Here is a 16,763-nt window from a genome sequence, read left to right on the forward strand (position 1 = left end):
ATATAAAACATATATAACATTAACTTTAAAAAATTGGAAATTTAAACTGTGGAAAACCTTATTCACAAAACTTAAACACAAGCCACAGGAAAATATATTTATAAAATACATATCTGATACAGGATTGTACTATAAACATACCAAAAAATCTGGAACAATCTCATAAAAAATGTATACACCTAAACACCTGGCCTACAAAAATATAAAGATAGTAAATAAGCCTATCAAAAAGACTCAAAATCACATATCATTAGGAAATTACAAACTAAAATAACAGTGAGGTAGCACTGCACACCTATTAGATTCAGTAAACTCAAAAAAAAGGGGGTAGGGCACAACTTCTCTGGTGGCTCAGTGGTAAAGAATCTGCCTGACAATGCAAGACACTCTAGTTCGATCCGTTACCCCAGAAGATCCCACATGCCACAGAGAAACATAGCTGGATGTTTCCACAGCTAAACAAGGCTCTCCTGTGACCTGAATACTACATGGCTAGCACTTACTAAAAAGCTTTGAAAACATCCAGACAAAAAGTATCGCATGATTATATACAACAGCTCTACTTGTAATAACTAAAAACTTTCAAATATCAGGATGTCTTCAGTAGATGACAGTGTAAACAAATGGGGATACATCCAAAGTGAAGGGGAGCAAATGCTACCACAAAATATACCACCTCAGCATGAGAATCAGTTGGACCCAATTAACTTTTATTTTTTTAGAGGACACATGATCATCTCTGAAACCCAAGTTCAAGACAGCTCTTCTGTGAGTCACATTTACCAGAGAAATCTCATTTCAAAGGAATCCTCTCTATATGCCAGATAGAAGGATGAGACACAGTCTTTTGAAACTCTTTTTTCTTTTCTATCGATAGGGAAAGCTAAGCCGTAAATCTGCACAACCACCATACCCTTCCTTTCCTTTGGTTGTATTTTTTTTAATATTTGTCTCTTTTTTAACTTGGCTGTGCCAGGTCGACCTTCATTGAGGCAAGCCAGATACTTAGCTACAACATGCAAATTCTCCGTTGTGGCATGGGAGATCTAGTTCTTGGATCAGGGAATGAACCTGGGCCTCCTTCTTTGGGAGTGTCCAGTCTCAGCCACTGGACCACCAGGAAGTGCCTGTTTTGTTTTCAGATGAAGATGGAATCTAAGGTGATATCTTGGGCCATTTCAGTCACTGACTCAGTTTCCTGAGTTTCTCCAAAGCACGCATAAGGTGCACATTATTAAACTGGTTTGCAAAACAAGAAAAGGTTGTCTGCTACAACACTGTATGCTTACAAATATCTAAACGGTAAATGGCATATTATTTATTTTTAATTACTATGGGGGGAGAAAGAATGCAGGATTCATACATGTTACAACATGAATAAATATTAAAACCATCTTCAGTGAAAAAAAAAATCCACATAGGAAAGGCCACCCAGAACCCTTATTCACCATGTCTGCTTTCAATCCATCAAGTTTGTCCAAATAACTGAAAATCTCAGTAACACTCTAAATAAAGAAAAAAGGATGAAGATGGAAACAAAAGATATATTCATACATTTGAACAATTGCTAAAAGTGGAAGTGGGGTGGTGGATTACATTATAATGTAGATACCATATGATTTCCTGATTTTGGAGATTATGTGCTGGTTCTGAAGAAGGCACCCATTTTGGATAAAACACATGGAGTATTTTAGATGATGTGGCAAATGCTAGCACTTGTTCCCATTGCTAGGCATTTTCTGTACATTTTAAATGACTGGAAAGTATACTAGGTTTCAAAACAACCATGTCGATACCACAAAAGAAATTTAGAGCAGACAGGCAGGAAACTTTCTGATACAGGCCAAGACTTACCCAGATGAAGTTCAAGGGAAGCTGCGATGCTCACTGCCCGTGAAGGAGTCCACGTGGAATGAAGAAGTACTGTGGGAAGTCTATTAGTAACCACCATGTCTTGGGTCCTCTGGATGACCTACTGCAGGAGAAACAGATCTTACAGATAAAATGATCCACATCACTTCACAAAAAGTTGTTAGGCTACATTCAGTAAAGCGGAATCATTTCGGATCAATTTACAATCATATAAAATACTACCATTTACAGTCCAGAAATCACTTGCATTTCTACACACTAATAACAATCAGAAAAAAATATTAAGAAAATCCCACTTAAATAAAACATCTAGCAACAAACTTAATCAAGAACATAAAAGACCAGTAGTCAGAAAACTAGAAAGCACTGATAAAGAAACCAAAGAAAACACAAATACACAGAAAACTGTTCCACGCTCATGCACTGGAACAATGAGGAATTAAAAGGTCCATTCCAACCAAAGTCATCAACAAATACACGGACTGCAATCACAAAATAATATTCAATGGCATTTTTCACAGAAATAGAAGTATTCCTCATATTAGACTGCTACTGTTGAACAGGACCTTAAACGGCCAAAAAGACTCTGAGAAAGAGGAACACAGCTGGAGGCATCTTCCTATCCCTCTTCAAACTACATCACGGAGCTGTAGTGACCACCACAGTGAGGAACTGGCAGGAACACAGACACATGGACTCCAGGAGAGAATAGAGAGCCCAGAAACGAACCCACCTGTACATGGTCAGTTCCTGAAAATCAAACCAGGAACGAGCGAAGAGGAAAGGACAGTCTTCTCAAGAAACAGTGACAGGAAAATGGCCACCTACACGGAAGAACATCAGTGTTCATCCTCTACATCATCTAACGCAAATCTAACTGAAAACCCACCGCTTTGCACACGGAGCTCTTTCCCCCTGAGTCCTCTGAGATGGACCCCCAGTCAGCCCTCAGCTGGACACAGGAAACGTCTACTCCGTCCTCATTTTTCGCTCTTGCAGCGCCTCCCTGCTGGTGGGCACTGAGGCAACCCTGCTCCTCTCAGCCTGGATGCAGCCCTGTTATCCAGAAGCCTGAGCCCTGATGGTCCTGAGGAGACAAAGCTCCCGCCAGCTGCTCACGGAGCAGAGTCTAAAGGCAAAGCGTCCTGCTCCCGCGGGTCAGAGGGGCCTTTGGCGCCCCCTTCGGGCCACAGGAGAAGAGCGGGCAGCCCGGCGCTCACAGACCTCAGAGGGCTCACCCAGAAGCAGCTCTGCTGCGAGCACTCAGACTGGAAGCCCAAACTGAAATGGAGCAGAATAGCTCCATGACCCTCTGCAAAACATGGCTAAGGAACAAACAGAGCCTGTATGGAATGCAGCCATAAAAAGGAACACATTTGAGTTTGTTCTAATAAAGGGGAGGGAAGTCAGTCAAAGAGAGAAAAACATGTAATCTAGAAGGATGGTACTGACGAGTCTGTTCACAGAGCAGCAATGGAGGTGCAGACATAGAGAACAGACTTACAGACGAGGGTGGAGAACAAGAGGGAGAGGGTGAGATGAATGGAGAGAGCAGCATGGGTGCAGGTACACCTACATTTGTAAATATGTAAACCAATGGGAATTTGCTGTATGATTCAGGGAACTCAAACTGGGGCTCAGTATTAACCTGGAGAGGTGGGAATGCGTGCGAGGTGGGAGGGAGATTCAAGAGCAAGAGGACATAGGTACACCTATGGTTAATTCATGTGGATGTATGACAAATCAAACCAATATTGTAAAGCAATGATCAATCAACTAAAAAGAAATAACTGTTTAAAAAAATATGAACATAAACACAAACTTTGCAACAAGGTAACTCCATTTTAAAAACTATAGAATTTTAGAAAACTACTAAAGTTCTACATGACCGTTGGTCTGGTGATCAGGTCTAACATACACAAAACAAGCCAACTTACCAAATTATGAATACAAATTAGTTAAAACATTGCCTTTTATCATTTCATACATTTACCCTGTGGAGGACCTTACTCGAGAGAACCAAAAACAAACTATTAAATGAACCACCGACCACCCACCCTGGCCAGGCAACAGAGAAAAGAAAACACTTGCAGGAGTCATCTTACAACAGGAGGGCCTGGGAAGGAACAAGGAACTAACAAGCTACCACCAACCAGAATTCTGGAGAGGTCAGGTGATGGGAGGCTCCAGTTCAGAGGTCCTACCAACCTCCCAGGATCCACTTCGCTGGAATCCATCTCAGCTGAGTGATGTGTGTGCCCCCAAGAGAGATCCCAATTCAGAATGCCTGGCAAGAGACAAACCAGAAATTAACCCGATGACCATAAAACCTGAGACTGTGAGCCACATGACAGAGTGGCTCTCTCCGTTTCCCTCACCCTCCTGCCCTCCACCCCGGCAGCCCTTCCCAATAAAGCCTCTCGCTTGGACAGCACTCCTCTCCTCAGACAACTCATTGCCCAGTGTCAGACAAGAACTCACTCTCAAGCCCTGGAAGGGATCCCCCTTCCTTCATCAAAAGCAATATCCAGGAGAAAATATCTTCAAAACGCTATCTTGCAGAGAAGGAAATCAGAGAAGGCAATGGCAGCCCACTCCAGTACCATTGCCTGGAGAATCCCACGGACAGAGGAGCCTGGTAGGCTGCAACCCCGGGGTCACTAAGAGATGGACACGACTTCACTGAGTGACTTCACTTTCACTTTTCACTTTCATGCACTGGAGAAGCACATGGCAACCCACTCCAGTGTTCTTGCCTGGAGAATCCCAGGGACAGAGGAGCCTGGTAGGCTGCTGTCTATGGGGTCGCGCAGAGTCAGGCACGACTGAAGCGACGCAGCAGCAGCAGCAGAGAAGGAAATGGCACCACCTGCAGTACTCTGGTCTCAGAAATCCCAGGGACAGAGGAGCTTGGTGGGCTACAGTCCAAAAGCAGGGCATTTCTGACTGGAGGAAACAGTCCCAGGGAAGCTGAGCTGCTCACCAGAGGCCCCAGAGCTTTGGATAGCACACCAGAGCTGGGGCTGAGGATTCCCAGCTGCCATGCCTCTTGATCCTGGCCTCTTTCACTAGATACATGTGTGGAAAACTAGAATCTAAAATATGCCCTGGTAGTTCCATAGATTCCAAAGAATCCACACCCTGGTGCTGGAGATGCATGTGCGATCCCTAGGATGGGAAGATCCCACATCCTATGGAGCCCGTGTGCCACAACTGCCGAGCCTGTGCTCTAGATCCTGGAAGCCACGATGCCGAGTTCACATGCTGCAGCCACTGAAGCCCATGAGCCTGTGCCCCTCAACAAGAGGAGACACTGCAGTGAGAAGCCTGCAAACCACTAGTTATGGCCCATGCTCACCAAAACTAGAGAAAAGCCCACACACAAAGATGCAACACAGCCAACAATCAATAAAACTGTTTTCCTAAAAAAAATGCATATCTGACAAAGAAACTGTATTCGAATTGTCCAAGAACACTAGAGCAAACAAGCCCATTCATAATTGGTAGCGACTGAAATAGACACCTGGCCACTGAGGGTATACTGATAGTAAACTATCATACAAAAACATACTCAAGATACTGGTGCAATGCATGCAGAGCCCCCTTTGAAAGACAATCTGACAGTTTTTTTTCAGTAACCACGTGGGACAAGCACTGAATTCTGTGTATGACAAGCGGTGGAAGCCAGGTATCTTACCATTGGAATGCAAAGTTACAGATAAACAAAAGGAAACGTTACAATGTCCATGTCGTGGTGGATCAGGTTGGAGACATCACAAATTACCTTTAACTGAATATGTTCAAAGGTGAGCTGGAATACATGTATATATATATCCATGTATTTGTCAGCTGAGCATATTGAGCTCCTACATGTATGTTTTAAATATCATTCTCTAATAAAAGGGAACAGGAAACATCTCCGATGGCCCGGTGGTAAAGAATCTGCCTACCGATGCAGGGAACACGGGTTCAATTCCTGTGTAGGAGATCCCACACGCCCAGGGGCAACGAAGCCCTTGAACAACTCTAGAAGTTTGCATGCTCCAGAGCCCAAGTTCTGCAAACAGAGAAAGCACTGCAATGAGAAGCCATGGCACAGCAACTAGAGGGTAGCCTCTGCTCACTACAACTAGACAAACGAGCAATAAAGACCCAGCACAGTCAAAAATAATGTAATGTTAAAAAAAGGGACAGTTCTTTGAAGAAATGACTGAGACTAGGGGTGAGACTGTAAATATATGAGCCAGGGTCATCTTAAATTATGAGAAATTAAAGAAACTAAAGACAACTATCAAGCTGTCCAAACTGATACAAATGGGTGATGACACAGTGTTATCTGTATACACCAGCAAATAACAATCTGAAAAGGAATTTAAACAAACGATTCCCTTTCAGTCATGTCAACATTAATAAAAGACTTTGCTATGGACAGAATGAGGATAACAAGACTGGCACACTGGAAATGATACTTGATTGCTGAAAAATACCTTAAAGACATGGACAGATACTCCATAGCGATGAAAAGGCTTCAGTTGGCAATACCATGGAATGCATCTTCAATCTGAAATGAAGATTCAATATGAATTACAAAAGGCTGAAAGGTGGTTGCTAAACCACAAAAGATGCCAGCATTCTTGGACTCCAGAGGAGAATTCAATCCAGGGCAAGTGACGAAGCTTGATGGCTCAGAGGTTTTCTGTTAAAAAGTTTTATTAAAATATAAAAGAGATCGAGAGAGCTGCTGACATAGACAGTAAAAGGGGGAAGAAAGAGTACCCCCTGCTAGTCTTTAGCCAGATGTTATAGAGCCACTAGCAGTCTGCTAATGAAAGAAAGACAATGTGTCAGAGAATGGCACCAGGCCCCTCACCCACAGCATGCATTGAGATAACATTGGCAGCAGATGAGTCATCCCAGGCCATAAAATGATGGACATGAATCTTGAAGAAAGGCAGATTTCCAAGCAAATATATAGTTTCATTCACATAGATTAAGAGAACAAGGTATGAGTAAAACATACCGGTTTGTCAAGTTTTTTCTGAGCCTTTAGGGGAAACTGACCTGAAGACAGAGCCTTGGGTAAATACATAGTACATTAGCATACCTTAAGACAAACATTTCCATAAGAAAAATGCATTGCTTAGTTCAAGGTTTGAGGAAAGTTAAATTCAGGTGGAGCCAGGAGTGGTCATGGCAACACAGAATTTTCTGAGAAACCTCCTTTTAAATTTGTATCAAGATGGAGGAAAAAAAATGCAGCACTCTTTTGTCTCCTCCGGCCTCTTAAGAGAGGAAAAAACGTCTGACACTTGCAGTCTATTTTCTCTGTCTGGAGACCCCTGGCCTTCCTGCCTGTTATCCTCTCCAGGCCTGTAGGAAGCAATACACTAGGCTGCTTGGGAAAACCGCGCGGGTCTGAGCTTTATGCAAAGGGGTAAAGCGGTAAAACCCTTGGCCCCAAAGGCGAGGCTTTTCTGCGACCGCCATTTTAGTCGGCTCCGAGACTGCAAACAAAGAGGGCAGAATACATGGTTCCCTGCTCCGCCCAGTCTGAGTTCCCTTACCTGTGGCCCACAGCCCTGCGCTCTGCTCGCTGGATGCCAATCGACGGGGACCCAGGAGCCCACGAAACGAGCATTCCCAGCTGCAATGGCGAGCCCTGAGAGCCCTGGCCCCCGACGCGCCGCCATGTTCATCCCGCCCCAGACCCGCTCACGTGAGCCGCGTCCTGACCAGCCGCCCAGGTTGGCCCCGCCCCCGACGCGCTCACGGTGCGCCCCACCCCCACGCCCCCTTCCAGGACAGGCCTGCGGGACCGCGACTGCCTCCAGGTGAAACACAAGGACAAGCAAATCCACCCCACCGAGACAATCCAAGCTTTTTCTCAGCTGATCTGTCTATGATTTAGGGATAAAACTATGACTATAGAAAGCAAAGATGACCTAGGACAGCCATGATATTCTATAGAGCCAGACCCTGGCGGGCAGAGGCTTGAAGAGGGTCCGGGAGCTCTGTCAGAGCAGCAAGCCTCTGTAGCATAGAGGTTAGGTGCGCTGGTAAGCAGGCAGACTATGGTCTGTAAGTCAGGAGTTCAAGTCCGCAGCTTAGCTCTTTTGCTCTTAGGGGGCGGGGGACAGCAAGAGGCGGGGCTTAGACCAGAAACGTTTATTTTTATTTTAGAGGTTTATTGTTAAGCTTAGGGTTAGGGTCCGGGCAACCCCCCAACTTGTTCAGGTTCGGGTTCAGGGTTAGGGTTAGAATTTGGGGAACCCCCCTCTTCTAAGAGTTCGGGTTTGGGTTAGGGTTCATGTCAGGGTCAGGGTTCAGGTTACGGTTAGGGTTAGCATTAGTGTTGGGGTTACAGCTTAAAGTGAGCCCTAATAGGGCTCATAGTTCTTTATTAGCCTGCCCTGGCGGGCCGAGGCTTGAAGAGGGTTCGGGAGCCCTGCTGAAAGCAGCAAGCCTCTGTAGCATAGGGGTTAGGGAGGCCACTAGGCAGGCAGACTATGGCCTGTAAGTCAGGAGTTCAAGTCTCCAGTCTAACCTTTTTCTTTTAACGGGCAGGGGACTGCAAGAGCCAGGGCTTAGACCAGAAAATTTTTTTATTTTAGAGGTTTATTGTTAAGCTTAGGGTTAGGGTTCGGGCAACCCCCCCAATTGTTAGGGTTCGGGTTCAGGTTAGAATTCGGGGACCCCCCTCTTCTTAGAGTTCGGGTTTGGGTTAGGGTTCAGGTCAGGGTCAGGGTTTGGGTTACGGTTAGGGTTGGCATTAGTGTTGGGGTTACAGCTTAAAGTGAGCGCTAATAGGGTCCATAGTTCTTTATTAGCCTGCCGTGGCGGGGTGAGGCTTGAAGAGAGCCTGGGAGCAAGACAAAACCCAGTAATCCTCCCTAGCGAAGCGGTTAGGCTGACAACCAGTTAAACATCCAACTTGGCTCTGTAGGTCAGGCATTCAAGTCCCAGTTTTGCCTCGTTTGCTTTTAGGGGGTGAGGGACAGCAAGGGGCGGGGCTTAGGCCAGAAAAGTTTATGTTTATGTTAGAGTTTTATTGTTAGGGTTAGGTTTAGGGTTCCGGCATCCCCCCAACTTGTTAGGGTTCAGGTTCAGAGTTCGGGTGCGAGGAATCCCCTCTCTACTTAGGGTTCGGGTTCAGGGTTCGTGTTTGTGGTTTGGGGTTCAGCGTTTGGGGTTAGGGGTTCGCGGTTCTAGTTTGAAGTTTGGGGTTCCAATTAGGGGTTCAAGGTTCAGCTTAGGGGTTCGGGGTTTGGGTTAGGGGTTCGCGGTTTGGGTTTGGGGTTTGGGGTTCGGATTAGGGGTTCGCGTTTCAGATTTGGGGATCAGGTTATGGGTTCTCAGTTCAGGTTCGGGGTTCGCAGTTCGGGTTTGGGGTTTGAGGTTCAGGTAAAGGGTTTGGGGTTCGCGGTTTGGGTTTGTGGTTTGAGGTTTGGGTTTGGGGTTTGGGGATCAGGTTAGGGGCTCTCGGATTGGGTTAGGGGTTCACAGTTCGGGTTTGGGTTTGAGGTTAGGATGAAGGGTTTGGGGTTTGGGGTTCACGGCTTGGGTTGGAGGTTTGGGATTCAGGTTAGGGGTTTTGGGTTTGGGATTCGGGTTATGGGTTTGGGTTTTGGGGTTCGCGGTTTGGGTTTGGGTTTGGGGTTTGGAGTTCGAGGTTTGGGGTTCGCTTTTCAGGTTAGGGGTTGAGGGTTGGGGTTTGGGGTTCGCGGTTTGGGATAGGGGTTCACGGATTTGGTTAGGGGTTAGGGATTTGGGGTTTGGAGTCTGGGATTTGGGTCAGGGGTTCGCGGTTTGGGGTTCCAGTTATGGGTTTGGGCTTTGGGTTCAGGGTTGTGGTTTGGGGGTTTGGGGTTCGGTTTTTGGGTTTGCAGTTTGGGTTACGGATTAGGGCTTTGGGGTTTGGGTTTGGGGTTCGGGAATTGGGGTTCGAGGATTGGGGTTGGGGGTTCCGATTAGAGGTTCAGTAAGTGAGATTTGTGGTTCGGGGGTCAAGATTTGAGGTTTGGGGTTTGGGCTTCGGGGGTTTGGGTTCAGGGTTTGGGGATGGGGGTGTGAGGTGCAGTTTTGAGTTTCGCTGTTCAGGTTAGGAGTTAGGGGTTGGGAGTTCGAGGTTCGGCTTAGGGGTTTGGGGTGTGCGGTTTGGGGTTTGAGGTTTGGGGTTCCGGTTAGGGGTTTGGGGTTTGGGGTTCGGATCAGGGGTTTGGAGTTTGGGTTTGAGGGTTGGGTTTTGGGGGTTGGGTTTCGGGGTTTAGAATTCGGTTTAGGTGTTCGCAGTTTGGGTTAGGGGTTTGGGGTTTGGGTTGGGGGTGTGGGGTGTGGGGTACGGGTTAGGGGTTTGGGTTCAGGGTTTGGGGTTCAGTTTATGGGTTTGCGTTTCCGGTAAGGCATTAGGGGTGTGCGGTTTGGGTTTGGGGTTCGTGTTAGCGGTTTGGGGTTGGGGGTTCGGGTTCCAGATTTGGGGTTCGGGGTTTGAGTTATGGATTCGGGGTTTGGGCTACGTGGTTCGGGGTTTGTGGTATGGGGTTTGGGGGTCGGGGTTTGGGTTTGGGGCTCGGGTTGGGGGTTCGGGTTCGAGTTAGGGGTTCACGGATCGGGTTAGGGGTTTGGGGTTCAGCGTTTGAGGTTCGGTTAAGGGGTTCGCTGTTCTGGTTAGGGGTTAGTGACAGGGGCTTCTGTTTTAGGGTAGGGGGTCGCAGTTCAGGTTATGGGTTAGGGGTTTGGTGTTTCGTTTTCGGGTTATGGTAAAGGGTTCAGGTAGGGGATTGGGTTAGGGGATTGGGGTTCAGGTTTGGAGTTCGGTGCTTGGGGTTAGAGATTTGGATTCGGGAAATGGGTTGGGGTTCATGGTATGGTGTTCGAGTTAGGGGTTTGGGGTTCGGAGTTTGGGGGTTCTTGTTCTGATTAGGGGCTTGGGGTTTGGGGTATGGGGTTTGGCTTCGGGGTTAGAGGTTTGCGGTTTGGGGTTTCGGTTTGGAGATTGGAGTTTGGGTTTGGGATTAAGCGGTAGGTGTTTTGGTTTGAGGTTGGGTTAGGGTTAAGGTATCAGGTTTAAGGTTCATTGTTTGGGGATTCGAGCTAGGCATTCAGTTTACGGGTTCGGATAATAGGGTTTTGAGGTCAGGGTGGAGTTCGGGGTTTGGAGTCACGATTAGGGGCTACTGAGTGCCGCACAGGCAAGGGCTCCAGGAGTAAAAGCACGCTACGCGAAGCTGGGAGACGCCACTGGCGCATTTCTGGCCTCAGCTCCGCTCCTGCCTTACCTCTGCACCTAGGCCCCAGGCGTCCTTGGGGAGGGCTTAGGGGCCGGTGGCTTGCTCACTGCCAAGGGCTCCAGCAGGGAGAGCTCTGTGAGAGGGAAGGGAAGGGCAAGTGCAGGGCTCTTCCAGCTGTTGCTTGGCCGCCGAGACTCAGCGCCGCACGGAGAGCACCAGGCTCCCAGGGCCCCTGGCTGGGGTCTGCAGCCCCGCACACCCGGAGGCTGATTCCCTGGGCGCCCAGCAGCTGCCTTACACACGTAGCTTCCCTAGCGCTTTCCTCCCCAGCAGAGACGTGTGCAGCTGGTTGGGGCCTGCCCCTGCGTGCCTGGGCTCCCGCCCACAGCCCCAGCTCAGGGCAAGCAGCCCCTGAGCCAAGACCTGCAGGAGCCGCAGAGCGCCCCCACCTGGAAGCCGAGTGAACAGCTGGCGGGGAGGCGAGCCTCCTCGAGGGAAGAAGAGGCAGCCCAGCCTCGTTTGGCTCAAGCCCTACTTGGCTGGAGCCGAGTGCGCCTCCAGGACGGCAGAGCTCCAGCTCTGCTCAGAGGCCCGATCTGGCAGAGTTGCTGGCGCGAGGCTGCTCTGCCCTGGGCGAGCCTTGCCCAGACTTGCCTCGCTGCTAGGCTTCCTGCCCTGGAAGGAGCAGGCTGCGCGAGGCTGGGAGACGCCACTGGCGCCTTCCTGGCCTCAGCTCCGCTCCTGCCTTGCCTTTGCACCTAGGCCCCAGGCGTCCTTGGGGAGGGCTTAGGGGCCGGTGGCTTGCACACTGCCAAGGGCTCCAGCAGGAAGAGCTCTGTGCGAGGGAAGGGAAGGGCTAGTGCAGGGCTCCTCCAGCGGTTGCTTGGCCGCCCAGACTCAGCGCCAAACCGAGTGCACCAGGCTCCCAGGGCCTCTGGCTGGGGTCTGCAGCCCCGCACACCCGGAGGCTGACTCCCTGGGCGCCCAGCAGCTGCCTCACACACGTAGCTTCCCTAGCGCTCTCCTCCCCAGCAGAGACGTGTGCAGCTGGTTGGGGCCTGCCCCTGCGTGCCTGGGCTCCCGCCCACAGCCCCAGCTCAGGGCAAGCAGTCCCTGAGCCAAGACCTGCAGGAGGCGCAGAGCGCCCCCACCTGGAAGCCGAGTGAACAGCTGTCGGGGAGGCGAGCCTCCTCGAGGGAAGAAGAGGCAGCCCAGCCTCCTTTGGCTCAAGCCCTACTTGGCTGGAGCCGAGTGAGCCTCCAGGACGGCAAAGCTCCAGCTCTGCTCAGAGGCCCGATCTGGCAGAGTTGCTGGCGCGAGGCTGCTCTGCCCTGGGCGAGCCTTGCCCAGACTTGCCTCGCTGCTAGGCTTCCTGCCCAGGAGGAGCAGGCTGCGCGAGGCTGGGAAACGCCACTGACGCCTTCCTGGCCTCAGCTCCGCTCCTGCCTTGCCTTTGCACCTAGGCCCCAGGCGTCCTTGGGGAGGGCTTGGGGCCGGTGGCTTGCACACTGCCAAGGGCTCCAGCAGGAAGAGCTCTGTGCGACGGTAGGGAAGGGCTAGTGCAGGGTTCCTCCAGCAGTTGCTTGGCTGCCCAGACTCAGCGCCAAACCGAGTGCACCAGGCTCCCAGGGCCCCTGGCTGGGGTCTGCAGCCCCGCACACACGCAGGCTGACTCCCTGGGCGCCCAGCAGCTGCCTAACACACGTAGCTCCCTAGCACTCTCCTCCCCTGCAGAGACGTGTGCAGCTGGTTGGGGCCTGCCCCTGTGTGCCTGGGCTCCCGCCCACAGCCCCAGCTCAGGGCAAGCAGCCCCTGAGCCAAGACCTGCAGGAGGCGCAGAGCGCCCCCACCTGGAAGCCGACTGACCCGCTGGCCTGGAGGCGAGCCTGCTCGAGGGAAGAAGAGGCAGCCCAGCCTCGTTTGGCTCAAGCCCTACTTGGCTGGAGCCGAGTGAGCCTCCAGGACGGCAGAGCTCCAGCTCTGCTCAGAGGCCCGATCTGGCAGAGTAGCTGGCGCGAGGCTTCTCTGCACTGGGCGAGCCTTGCCATGACTTGCCTCGCTGCTAGGCTTCCTGCCCAGGAAGGAGCAGGCTGCGCGAGGCTGGGAGACGCCACTGGCGCCTTCCTGGCCTCAGCTCCGCTCCTGCCTTGCCTTTGCACCTAGGCCACAGGCGTCCTTGGGGAGGGCTTAGGGTCGGTGTCTTGCACCCTGCCAAGGGCACCAGCAGGGAGAGCTCTGTGAGAGGGAAGGGAAGGGCAACTGCAGGGCTGCTTCATCGGTTGCTTGGACGCCCAAACTGAGCGCCACACAGAGAGCACCAGGCGCCCAGGGCACCTGGCTGGGGTCTGCAACCCCGTACACCGGGAGGCTGATTTCATGGGCGCCCAGCAGCTGTCTCACACACGGAGTTTCCCTGGTGCTCTCCTCCACAGCAGAGACGTGTGCAGCTGGTTGGGGCCTGCCCATGCGTGCCTGGGCTCCCGCCCACAGCCCCAGCTCAGGGCAAGCAGCCCCTGAGCCAAGACCTGCAGGAGGCGCAGATCGCCCCCGCCTGGAAGCCGAGTGAACAGCATGCGGGGAAATGAGCCTCCTTGGGGGAAGCAGAGGCAGCTCAGCCGCGTGCAGCTAAAACCTGCTTGGGCAGAGCTGAGTGAGCCTCCAGTCCGGCAGAGCTCCAGCTCTGCTCAGAGGCCCGATCTGGCAGAGTTCCTGGCGTGAGGCCGCTCTGCCCTGGGCGAGCTTTGCCCAGAATTGCCTCACTGCTAGGCTTCCTGCCCAGGAAGGAGCAGGCTGCGCGAGGCTGGGACAAGCCACGGCGCCTTCCTGACCTCACCTCCGCTCCTGCCTTGCCTATGCACCAAGGCTCCAGGCGTCCTAGGGGAGGTCTTGGGGCCAGGGCTGGCACAGTGCCAAGCGTTCCAGCAGGGAGAACTCCGACAGAGGAACGAGAAGGACATATGCAGGGCTCCTCCAGAGGTTGCTTGGCCGCCCAGACTCAGCGCCGCCCGGAGAGCACCTGGCTCCCAGGGTCCGTGGATGGGGACTGCAGCCCTGCACACCCGGAGGCTTACTCCGTGGGCGCCCAGCAGCTGTCTCACACACGGAGTTTCCCTAGCGCTCTCCTCACCAGCAGAGACATGTGCAGCTGGTTGGGGCCTGCCCCTGCGTGTGTGGCCTCCACCTCCCACCCCAGCTCAGGTGAAGCTGCCGAGACCGGCAGGAGGCGCAGCGCGCCTCCGCCTTGAAGCCGAGTGTATAGCATGTGGGGAAGCGAGCTTCCTCAGGGGGAAGCAGATGCAGCCCAGCCGCGGGCAGCTAAAGCCCTGCTTGGCCAGAGCCAAGTGCGCCTCCAGTAGGGCAGAGCTCCAGCTCTGCTCAGAGGCCCGATCTGTCAGAGTTCCTGGCGTGAGGCTGCTCTGCCCTGGGCGAGCCTTACCCAGACTTGCCTCCCTGCTAGGCTTCCTGCCCAGGAAGGAGCAGGCTGCGAGAAGCTGGGACAAGCCACTGGCGCCTTCCTGGCCTCAGCTCCGCTCCTGCCTTGCCTTTGCACATAGGCCCCAGGCGTCCTTGGGGAGGGCTTAGGGGCCGGTGTCTTGCCCACTGCCAAGGACTCCAGCAGGGAGAGCTCTGTCAGAGGGAAGGAAAGGGCAACTGCAGGGCTCCTCCATCGGTTGCTTGGACGCCCAGACTGAGCGCCTCACAGAGAGCACCAGGCTCCCAGGGCCCCTGGCTGGGGTCTGCAGCCCCGCACACCCGGAGACTGATTTCATGGGCGCCCAACAGCTGCCTCACACACGGAGGTTCCCTAGCGCTCTCCTACCCAGCAGAGACGTGTGCAGCTGGTTGGGGTTTGCCCCTGCGTGTCTAGGCTCCCGCTCACAGCCGCAGCTCAGGGAAAGTAGCCCCTGAGCCAAGACCTGCAGCAGGCGCAGAGCGCCTCCGCCTGGAAGCCGAGTGAACAGCATGCGGGGAAGCGAGCCTCCTTGAGGGAATACGTGGCAGCCGAGCCGGGTGCAGTTGCAACCCCTGCTTGGGCGGATCCGAGTGCGCCTCCAATATGGCAGAGCTCCATCTCTGCTCAGAGGCCCGATCTGGCAGAGTTGCTGGCGCGAGACTGCTCTGCCCTGGGCGAGCCATGCCAGATTTTGCCTCGCTGCTAGGCCTCTTGCCCAGGAAGGAGCAGGCTGCGCGAGGCTGGGAGACACCACTGGCGCCTTCCTGGACTCAGCTCTGCTCAAGCACTGCCTTTGCATCTAGGCCCCAGACATCTTTGTGGATGGCTTAGGGGACGGTGGGTTGCACACTGCCAAGGGCTCCAGCAGGGAGAGCTCTGTGAGAGGGAAGGGAAGGGCTACTGCAGGGCATCTTCAGCGATTCTTGGCCGCCCAGACTCAGAGCAGCACGGAGATAACAGGCTCCCAGGGCCCCTGACTGGGGTCTGCAGCCCCGCACACCTGGAGCCTGACTCCGTGGGCACCCAGCAGTTGACTCACACACGGAGGTTCCCTGGCGCTCTCCTCCCCAGCAGAGATGTGTGCAGCTGGTTGGGGGCTGCCCCTGCGTGTCTCGGCTCCCGCCCACAGCCCCAGCTCACGGCAAGCAGCCCCTGAGCCAAGAGCTGCAGGAGGCGCAAAGCGCCCTCGGCTGGAAGCCGAGTGAACAGCAGGCGGGGAAGTGAGACTCCTCGGGGGAAGCAGAGGCAGGTCAGCCCCATGCGGCTAAAGCCTGCTTGGGCAGAGCCGAGTGCGCCTCCAGTACGGCAGAGCTCCAGCTCTGCTCAGAGGCCCGATCTGGCAGAGTTCCTGGCGTGAGGCTGCTCTGACTTGGGCGAGCCTTGCCCAGACTTGCCTCGCTACTAGTCTTCCTGCCCAGGAAGGAGCAGGCTGCGCGAGGCTGGGACAAGCCACTGGCGCCTTCCTGGCCTCAGCTCCCCTCCTGCCTTGCCTTTGCACCAAGGCCGCAGGCGTCCTTGGGGAGGGCTTGGGGCCAGTGGCTTGCACACTACCAAGAGCTCCAGCAGGGAGAGCTCCGTCAGAGTGAAGAGAAGGACAAGTGCAGTGCTCCTCCAGCGGTTGCTTGGCTGCCCAGACTCAGAGCCGCATGGAGAGCAGAAGGCTCCCAGGGCACCTTGCTGGGGTCTGCCGCCACGCACACCCGGAGGCTGACTCCGTGGGCGCCCAGCAGCTGCCTCACACACGGAGGTTCCCTAGCGCTCTCCTCGGAGCAGAGACGTGTGCAGGTGGCTGGGGCCTGCCCCTACGTGTCTGGGCTCACGCCCAGAGCCCCAGCTCAGGGGAGCAGCCCCTGAGCCAAGACCTGCAGGAGGCGCAGAGCGCCCCCGCCTGGAAGCCGAGTGAACAGCATGCGGGGAAGCGAGCCTCCTTGGGGGAAGCAGAGGCAGCTCTGCCGCGTGCAGCTAAAGCCTGCTTGGGCAGAGCTGAGTGCGCCTCCAGTCCGGCAGAGCTCCAGCTCTGCTCAGAGGCCCGATCTGGCAGAGTTCCTGGCGTGAGGCCGCTCTGCCCTGGGCGAGCCTTGCCCAGACTTGCCTCGCTGCTAGGCTTCCTGCCCAGGAAGGAGCAGGCTGCGCGAGGCTGGTACAAGCCACTGGCGCCTTCCTGGCCTCAGCTACGCTCATGCCTTGCCTTTCCACCAAGGCCCCAGGCG

At 53.4% G+C, this 16,763-nt stretch overlaps 1 long non-coding RNA gene across 1 annotated transcript; it reads right to left on the bottom strand.

Annotated features, from left to right (window-relative positions):
- Positions 1-693: 693 nt before the first annotated feature.
- On the bottom strand, positions 694-7,588 carry LOC138421567 (uncharacterized). The gene is made up of 5 exons (XR_011249540.1): positions 7,437-7,588; positions 6,360-6,433; positions 5,823-5,929; positions 4,026-4,159; positions 694-1,975 (listed from the first exon to the last, which is right to left on the bottom strand). It is a non-coding gene; the product is annotated as an uncharacterized lncRNA (long non-coding RNA).
- Between the last annotated feature and the right edge of the window lie 9,175 nt (positions 7,589-16,763).

The sequence above is a fragment of the Ovis canadensis genome, chromosome 16 (genome assembly GCF_042477335.2).
Source record: "Ovis canadensis isolate MfBH-ARS-UI-01 breed Bighorn chromosome 16, ARS-UI_OviCan_v2, whole genome shotgun sequence".
In the NCBI taxonomy this organism is placed as follows: Eukaryota; Metazoa; Chordata; class Mammalia; order Artiodactyla; family Bovidae; genus Ovis; species Ovis canadensis.